Genomic DNA, 10,654 nt, shown 5'->3' with positions numbered 1-10,654 from the left:
GTCAGTGAACATATACTTAAAATGCCTGGGTATAATATTCACTTGATTCAATTGGGAGTTAATCTTCCAGATGATAGTGTTATTGACAGAATTCTTCAATCACTGCCACCAAGCTACAAGAGCTTCATGATGAACTATAATATGCAAGGGATGGATAAGACTATTCCCGAGCTCTTCGCGATGCTAAAAGCTGCGGAGGTAGAAATCAAGAAGGAGCATCAAGTGTTGATGGTCGACAAGACCACCAGTTTCAAGAAAAAAGGGTAAAGGGAAGAAGAGAAACTTCAAGAAGAACGACAAGCAAGTTGCTGCTCAAGTGAAGAAGCCCAAGTCTGGACCTAAGCCTGAGACTGAGTGCTTCTACTACAAAGGGACTGGTCACTGGAAGCGGAACTGCCCCAAGTATTTGGCGGATAAGAAGGATGGTAAGGTGAACAAAGGTATATGTGATATACATGTTATAAAATTCTCAAATAAATTGCTGGACGTGAGGAATTTATCTATTAATCATATGCAAAAATAATTAACTAAATAGCACTCTCCAAATAAAAATGGCAGCAATTCTCGTGAGTGCTAAAGTTTCTGTTTTTTACAGCATGATCAACAAGACTCTCCCCAAGTCTTCCCAAAGGTTCTACTTGGCACAAACACTAATTAAAAGCATAAAACCACATCTAAACAGAGTCTAGATGAATTATTTATTACTAAACAGGAGCAAAAAGCAAGGAACTAAAATAAAATTGGGTTGCCTCCCAACAAGCGCTATCGTTTAATGCCCCCTAGCTAGGCATGATGATTTCAATTATGCTCACAGAAAGGATAAGAATTGAAACATAAAGAAAGCATCATGAAGAATATGACTAGCACATTTAAGTCTAACCCTCTTCCTATGCATAGGGATTTTGTGAGCAAACAATTTATGGGAACAATAATCAACTAGCATAGGAGAGCAAAACAAGCATAACTTCAAATTTTAAGCACATAGAGAGGAAACTTGATATTATTGCAACTCCTACAAGCATATGTTCCTCCCTCATAATAATTTTCAGTATCATCATGAATGAATTCAACAATATAACCAGAACCTAAAGCATTCTTTTCATGATCTACAAGCATATAAATTTTATTACTCTCCACACAAGCAAAATTCTTCTCACGAATAATAGTGGGAGCAAACTCAACAAAATAATTATCATGTGAGGCATAATCCAATTGAAAACTAAAATCATGATGACAAGATTCATGGATATCATTATTCTTTATATCATACAAGTCATCACAATAATCATCATAGGTAGCAACTTTGTTCTCATAATCAATTGGAACCTCTTCCGGAATAGTGGATTCATCACAAAATAAAGTCATGACCTCTACAAATCCACTTTCATCAATATAATCATCATAAATAGGAGGCATGCTTTCATCATAATAAATTTGCTCATCAAATCTTGGGGGAGAAAAAAAATATCATCTTCATCAAACATAGTTTCCCCAAACTTGTGGCTTTGCATATCATTAGCATCATGGATATTCAAGGAATTCATACTAACAACATTGCAATCATGCTCATCATTCATATATTTAGTGCCAAACATTTTATAGATTTCTTCTTCTAGCACTTGAGCACAATTATCCTTTCCATCATACTCACGAAATATATTAAAAGGTGAAGCGTATGTGGCAAACTCAATTCCATTTTTTATAGTTTTCTTTTATAGACTAAACTAGTGATAAAACAAGAAACTAAAACACTCGATTGCAAGATCTAAAGATATACCTTCAAGCACTCACCTCCCCAGCAACGGCGCCAGAAAAGAGCTTAGTTGACGGGGTGTGTTAGTGCCGCTTTCCTTGCCTCCCCGGCAATGGCGCCAGAAAAGAGCTTGATGTCTACTACACAACCTTCTTCTTGTAGACGTTGTTGGGCCTCCAAGTGCAGAGGTTTGTAGGACAGTAGCAAATTTACCTCAAGTGGATGCCCTAAGGTTTATCAATCCGTAGGAGGCGTAGGATGAAGATGGTCTCTCTCAAGCAACCCTGCAACCAAATAACAAAGAGTCTCTTGTGTCCCCAACACACCCAATACAATGGTAAATTGTATAGGTGCACTAGTTCGGCGAAGAGATGGTGATACAAGTGCAATATGGATGGTAGATATAGGTTTTTGTAATCTAAAAATATAAAAAACAGCAAGGTAGCAAGTGGTAAAAGTGAGTGTAAACGGTATTGCAATGCTAGGAAAAAAGGCCTAGGGTTCATACTTTCACTAGTGCAAGTTCTCTCAACAATAATAACATAATTGGATCATATAACTATCCCTCAACATGCAACAAAGAGTCACTCCAAAGTCACTAATAGAGGAGAACAAACGAAGAGATTATTGTAGGGTATGAAACCACCTCAAAGTTATTCTTTCTAATCGATCTATTCAAGAGTCCGTAGTAAAATAACACGAAGCTATCCTTTTCGTTCAATCTATCCTATAGTTCGTACTAGAATAACACCTTAAGACATAAATCAACCAAAACCCTAATGTCACCTAGATAATCCAATGTCACCTCAAGTATCCGTGGGTATGATTATACGTTATGCATCACACAATCTCAGATTCATCTATTCAACCAACACAAAGAACTTCAAAGAGTGCCCCAAAGTTTCTACCGGAGAGTCAAGACGAAAACGTGTGCCAACCCCTATGCATAAGTTCACGAGGTCATGGAACTCGCAAGTTGATCACCAAAACATACATCAAGTGGGTCACGTGAATATCCCATTGTCACCACATATAAACACATGCAAGACATACATCAAGTGTTCTCAAATCCTTAAAGACTCAATCCGATAAGATAACTTCAAAGGGAAAACTCAATCCATTACAAGAGAGTAGAGGGGAAGAAACATCATAAGATCCAACTATAATAGAAAAGCTCGCGATACATCAAGATCGTGCTGAATCAAGAACACGAGAGAGAGAGAGAGATCAAATACATAGATCAAATACATAGCTACTGGTACATACCCTCAGCCCCGAGGGTGAACTACTCCATCATCGTCATGGAGAGCGCCAGGATGATGAAGATGGCCACCGGAGAGGGATTCCCCCCTCCGGCAGGGTGTCGGAATGGGTATAGATTGGTTTTCGGTGGCTACGGAGGCTTGCGGCGGTGGAACTCCTGATCTAGGTTATGTTCTGGAAGTTTGGGTATATATAGGAGGTGTTGGCATCGGGGACAAGTCAGGGGTGTCTCCGAGGCGGTCACGAGGTAGGGGCGCGGGTAGGGCGCACCCCCCACCCTCGTGGGTGCCTCGGGACTCTTCTGGCCCATCTCCGATACTCCGTGGGCTTCTTCTGGTCCAAAAATAATCTTCGTGAAATTTCAGGTCAATTGGACTCCATTTGGTTTTCCTTTTCTGCAATACTCAAAAACAAGGAAAAACAGAAACTGGCACTGGGCTCTAGGTTAATATGTTAGTCCCAAAAATAATATAAAATAGCATATAAATGCATATAAAACATCCTAGATGGATAATATAGTAGCATGGGACAATCAAAAATTATAGATACATTGGAGACGTATCAGGTATCGTTATTTTCTGACCTTCACGGATGATTTGAGAAGATATGGGTATCTACTTGATGAAACATAAGTCTGAAACATTTGAAAAGTTCAAAGAATTTCAGAGTGAAGTGGAAAATCATCGTAACAAGAAAATTAAGTTTCTATGATCTGATCGTGGAGGAGAATACTTGAGTTATGAGTTTGGTCTTCATTTGAAACAATGCGAAATAGTTTCGCAACTCATGCCACCTGGAACACCACAGCGTAGTGGTGTGTCCGAACGTCGTAACCGCACTTTATTAGATATGGTGCGATCTATGATGTCTCTTACTGATTTACCGCTATCATTTTGGGGTTATGCTTTAGAGACGGCTGCATTCACGTTAAATAGGGCACCATCAAAATCCATTGAGACGACACCTTATGAACTGTGGTTTGGCAAGAAACCCAAGTTGTCGTTTCTTAAAGTTTGGGGCTGCGATGCTTATGTGAAAAAGCTTCAACCTGATAAGCTCGAACCCAAATCGGAGAAATGTGTCTTCATAGGATACCCAAAAGAGACTGTTGGGTACACCTTCTATCATAGATCCGAAGGCAAGATATTCGTTGCTAAGAATGCATCCTTTCTAGAGAAGGAGTTTCTCTCGAAAGAAGTGAGTGGGAGGAAAGTAGAACTTGATGAGGTAATTGTACCTACTCCCTTATTGGAAAGTAGTTCATCACAAAAATCAGTTCTAGTGATTCCTACACCAATTAGTGAGGAAGCTAATGATGATGATCATGAAACTTTTGATCAAGTTACTACCAAACCTCGTAGGTCAACCAGAGTAAGATCCGCACCAGAGTGGTACGGTAATCCTATTCTGGAAGTCATGTTACTTGACCATGATGAACCTACGAACTATGAGGAAGTGATGATGAGCCCAGATTCCGCAAAATGGCTCGAGGCCATGAAATCTGAGATGGGATCCATGTATGAGAACAAAGTGTGGACTTTCATTGACTTGCCCGACAATCGGCAAGCCATATAGAATAAATGGATCTTCAAGAAGAAGACTAACGCTGACGGTAATATTATTGTCTACAAAGCTCGACTTGTTGCGAAAGGTTTTTGACAAGTTCAAGGAGTTGACTACGATGAGACCTTCTCACCCGTAGAGATTCTTAAGTCCGTCCGAATCATGTTAGCAATTGCCGCATTTTATGATTATGAAATTTGGCAAATGGATGTCAAAACTGCATTCCTTAATGGATATCTTAAAGAAGAGTTGTATATGATGCAACCGGAAGGTTTTGTCGATCCAAAAGGTGTTAACAAAGTGTGCAAGCTCCAGCGATCCATTTATGGATGGGTGCAAGCCTCTCGGAGTTGGAATATACGCTTTGATAGTGTGATCAAAGCATATGGTTTTTATACAGACTTTTGGAAAAGCTTGTATTTACAAGAAAGTGAGTGGGAGCTCTGTAGCATTTCAAATATTATATGTGGATGACATATTGCTGATCAAAAATGATACTGAATTTCTGAATAGCATAAAAGGATACTTGAATAAGAATTTTTCAATGAAAGACCTTGGTGAAGCTGCTTATATATTGGGCATCAAGATCTATAGAGATAGATCAAGACGCTTAATTGGACTTTCACAAAGGACATACCTTGGTAAATTTTTGAAGAACTTCAGAATGGATCAAGCAAAGAAAGGTCCTTGCCTGTGTTACAAGGTGTGAAGTTGAGTCAGACTCAATGCCTGACCACTGCAGAAGATAGAGAGAAAATGAAAGTCATTCCCTATACTTCAGCCATAGGTTCTATCATGTATGCAATGTTGTGTACCAGACCTGATGTGTGCCTTACTATTAGTTTAGCAGGGAGGTACCAAAGTAATCCAGGAGTGGATCACTGGACAACGGTCAAGAACATCCTGAAATACCTGAAAAGGACTAAGGATATATTTCTCATTTATCAGGTGACAAAGAGCTCATCGTAAATGGATACGTCGATGAAAGCTTTGACACTAATCCGGATGACTCTACGTCACAAACCGGATACATATTTTTATTGAATGGTGGAGCTTTCAGTTGGTGCAGTTCCAAGCAGAGCATCGTGGCAGGATCTACGTGTGAAGCGGAGTACATGGCTTCTTCGGAAGCAGAAAATGAAGGAGTCTGGATGTAGGAGTTCATATCTGATCTAGGTGTCATACCTAGTGCATCAGATCCAATGAAAATCTTTTGTGACAATACTGGTGAAATTGCCTTGGCAAAGGAATCCAGATTTCACAAGAGAACCAAGCACATCAAGAGACGCTTCAATTCCATCCGCGATCAAGTCAAGGAGGGAGACATAGAGATTTGCAAGATACATACGGATCTGAATGTTGCAGACCCATTGACTAAGCCTCTCTCATGAGCAAAACATGATCAGCACCAAGACTCCATAGGTGTTAGAATCATTACAATATAATCTAGATTATTGACTCTAGTGCAAGTGGTAGACTGAAGGAAATATGCCCTAGAGGCAATAATAAAGTTGTTATATATATTTCCTTATATCATGATAAATGTTTATTATTCATGCTAGAATTGTATTAACCGGAAACTTAGTACATGTTTGAATACATAGACAAACAGAGTGTCACTAGTATGCCTCTACTTGACTAGCTTGTTAATCAAATATGGTTAAGTTTCCTAACCATAGAGATGAGTTGTCATTTGATGAACGGGATCACATCATTAGACAATGATGTGATTGACTTGACCCATCCGTTAGCTTAGCACTATGATCGTTTAAGTTTATTGCTATTGCTTTCTCCATGACTTATACATGTTCCTATGACTATGAGATTATGCAACTCCCGAATACCAGAGGAACACTTAGTGTGCTATCAAATGTCACAACGTAACTAGGTGACTATAAAGATGCTCTATAGGTGTCTCCGATGGTGTTTGTTGAGTTGGCATAGATCGATATTAGGATTTGTCACTCCGATTGTCGGAGAGGTATCTCTGGGCCCTCTCGGTAATGCACATCACTATAAGCCTTGCAAGCAATGTCACTAATGATTTAGTTGCGGGATGTTGCATTACAGAACGAGTAAAGAGACTTGCCGGTAACGAGATTGAACTAGGTATTGAGATACCGACGATCGAATCTTGGGCAAGTAACATACCGATGACAAAGGGAACAACGTATGTTGTTATGCGGTTTGACCGATAAAGTTCTTCGTAGGATATGTAGGAACCAATATGAGCATCTAGGTTCCGCTATTGGTTATTGACCGGAAGTGAGTCTCAGTCATGTCTACATAGTTCTCGAAACCGTAGGGTCTGCATGCTTAACATTCGATGACGATCGGTATTACGAGTTTATGTGTTTTGATGTACCAAAGGTAGTTCGGAGTCCGGATGTGATCACGGACATGACAAGGAGTCTTGAAATGGTCAAGACATAAAGATCGATATATTGGAAGGCTATGTTTAGACATCGGAATGGTTCCGGATGAGTTTGGGCATGTACCGGAGTATCGGGGGGTTACCGGAACCCCCCGGGGAGTCAATGGGCCTTATTGGGCCTTAGTGGGAGAGAGGAGGAGGCGGCCAGGTGGAGGGTGCGCCCCCCCAAGCCCAATCCGAATTGGGTGGGGGCGCCCCCCGCCCCTTTCCTTCCCTCTTTCTCCCTCTTCCTTCTTCTCCTACTCCAACTAGGGAGGGGGGAACCTACTCCTACTCGGACTAGGACCCCCCCTTCGGCGCGCCATAGAGAGGGCCGGCCCTCCCCTCCCCCCTTCCTTTATATATGGGGGAGGGGGGCACCCCATAGACACACAAGTTGACAGTTGTCTTAGCCGTGTGCGGTGCCCCCCTCCACAGATTTCCACCTCGGTCATATCGTTGTAGTGCTTAGGCGAAGCCCTGTGTCGATAACTTCATCATCACCGTCATCATGCCATCGTGCTGACGAAACTCTCTCTCGGCCTCAGCTGGATCAAGATTACGAGGGACGTCATCAAACTGAACGTGTGCAGATCGCGGAGGTGCCGTGCGTTTGGTACTTGATCAGTGGGATCGCGAAGACGTTCGACTACATCAACCGCGTTACATACTCTTCCCCGCTCGTTGCTATGCATCACCTAGATGGATCTTACGTGTGCGTAGGAAATTTTTGAAATACTATGTTCCCCAATAGTGGCATCCGAGCCAGGTTTATGCGTAGATGTTATATGCGCGAGTAGAACACAAAGGAGTTGTGGGCGTGGGTATATACATATTGCTTGCCATCACTAGTTGATTCTTGATTCAGCGGTATTGTTGGATGAAGCGGCTCAGACCGACATTACACGTAGCTTACACGAGACCGGTTCTACCGACGTGATTCGCACACAGGTGGCTAGTGGGTGTCTGTTTCTCCAACTTTAGTTGAATCGGTTTCAATGAACAGGGTTCTTTCTGAAGATCAAAAAACAATCACTATACTACGTTGTGGTTTTGATGCGTAGGTAAGAACGGTTCTTGCTAGAAGCCCGTAGCAGCCACGTAAAACTTGCAACAACAAAGTAGAGGACGTCTAACTTGTTTTTGCAGAGCATGTTGTGATGTGATATGGTTAAGACGTGATTATATAAATTGTTGTATGAGATGATCATGTTTTGTAACACTGTTATCGGCAGGAGTCATATAGTTGTCGCTTTATTGTATGAAATGCAATCGCCATGTAATTGCTTTACTTTATCACTAAGCGGTAGCAATAGTTGATACGTCTCCAACGTATCTATAATTTTTGATTGCTCCATGCTATATTATCTACTGTTTTGGGCAATATTGGGCTTTACTATCCACTTTTATATTACTTTTGGGACTAACCTATTAACCGGAGGCCCAGCCCAGATTTGCTGTTTTATGCCTATTTCAGTGTTTTGAAGAAAAGGAATATCAGACGGAGTCAAAACGGAACAAAATCAACTGGAGAAGTTATTTTTGGAAGGAAACACACCTGATGGACTTGGACCCCACGTCAGAAGATACGGGAGCTGCACACGAGGGTGGGGGCGCCCCCCTAGGGCGCGCCCCCCTGCCTCGTGGGGCTCCCGTGGCTCCCCTGACGTGCTTCTTCTGCCTATATAACTCCACGTACCCTAAAACTTCCAGAACGCATAATAGATCGGGAGTTCCGCCGCCAGAAGCCTCCGTAGCCACCAAAAACCAATCTAGACCCGTTCTGGCACCCTGCCGGAGGGGGCAATCCTTCCCAAGTGGCCATCTTCATCATCACGGTGCTCTCCATGACGAGGAGGGAGTAGTTCTTCCTCGGGGCTGAGGGTATGTACCAGTAGCTATGTGTTTGATCTCTCTCTCTCTCTCTTGTGTTCTTGATTTGGCATGATCTTGATGTATCGCGAGCTTTGCTATTATAGTTGGATCTTATGTTTCTCCTCCCCCTCTTCTCTCTTGTAATGAATTGAGTTTCCCCTTTGAAGTTATCTTATCGGATTGAGTCTTTAAATACTTGAGAACACTTGATGTATGTCTTGTCGTGGATATCTGTGGTGACAATGGGATACCACGTGCCACTTGATGTATGTTTTGGTGACCAACTTGCGGGTTTCGTGACATTGGGAACCTATGCATAGGGGTTGGCACACGTTTTCGTCGTGATTCTCTGGTAGAAACTTTGGGGCACTCTTTGAGGTCCTTTGTGTTGGTTGAATAGATGAATCTGAGATTGTGTGATGCATATCGTATAATCATACCCACGGATACTTGAGGTGACATTAGGGTTTTGGTTGATTTGTATCTTAAGGTGTTATTCTAGTACGAACTCTAGGGCTGTTTGTGACACTTATAGGAATAGTCCAACGGATTGATTGGAAAGAATAACTTTAAGGTGGTTTCGTACCCTGCCATAATCTCTTCGTTCGTTCTCCGCTATTAGTGACTTTGGAGTGACTCTTTGTTGCATGTTGAGGGGTAGTTATGTGATCCAATTATGTTAGTATTGTTGAGGGAACTTACTGTTGGAAATATGCCCTAGAGGCAATAATAAAATGATTATTATATTTCCTTGTTCATGATAATTGTCTATTATTCATGCTATAATTATATTATCCGGAAATCGTAATACATGTGTGAATACATAGACCACAATGTGTCCCTAGTGATCCTCTAGTTGACTAGCTCGTTGATCAACAGATAGTCATGGTTTCCTGGCTATGGACATGGGGATGTCATTGATAACGGCATCACATCATTAGGAGAATGATGTGATGGACAAGACCCAAACCTAAGCATAGCACAAAGATCATGTAGTTCGTTTGCTGTAGCTTTTCTGGATGTCAAGTATCATTTCCTTAGAATATGAGATTGTGCAACTCCCGGATACCGTAGGAGTGCCTTGGGTGTGCCGAACGTCACAACGTAATTGGGTGACTATAAAGGTACATTACAGGTATCTCTGAAAGTGTCTGTTGGGTTGGCACGAATCGAGACTGGGATTTGTCACTCTGTATGACGGAGAGGTATCTCTGGGCCCACTCGGTAATGCATCATCATAATGAGCTCAATGTGATCAAGTGGTTCATCACGGGATCATGCATTACGGTACGAGTAAAGTGACTTGCCGGTAACGAGACTGAACAAGGTATTGGGATACCGACGATCGAGTCTCCGGCAAGTAACGTACCGATTAACAAAGGGAATTGAGTACGGGATTGATTAGGTCCTCGACATCGTGGTTCATCCGATGAGATCATCGAGGAGCATGTGGGAGCCAACATGGGTATCCAGATCCCACTGTTGGTTATTGACCAGAGAATCGTCTCGGTCATGTCTGCTTGTCTCCCGAACCCGTAGGGTCTACACACTTAAGGTTCGGTGACACTAGGGTTGTATAGATATGAGTATGCAGTAATCCGAAAGTTGTTCGGAGTCCCGGATGAGATCCTGGACGTCACGAGGAGTTCCGGAATTGTCCGGAGGTGAAGAATTATATATAGGAAGTGTAGTTTCGGCCATCGGGAAAGTTTCGGGGTCACCGGTATTGTACCGGGACCACCGGATGGGTCCCGGGGGTCCATCGGGTGGGGCCACCCATCCCGGAG

This window comes from Triticum urartu, chromosome 5 (assembly GCF_003073215.2).
Source record: "Triticum urartu cultivar G1812 chromosome 5, Tu2.1, whole genome shotgun sequence".
NCBI lineage: Eukaryota > Viridiplantae > Streptophyta > Magnoliopsida > Poales > Poaceae > Triticum > Triticum urartu.
Note: the sequence above shows the minus strand (reverse complement) of the source record.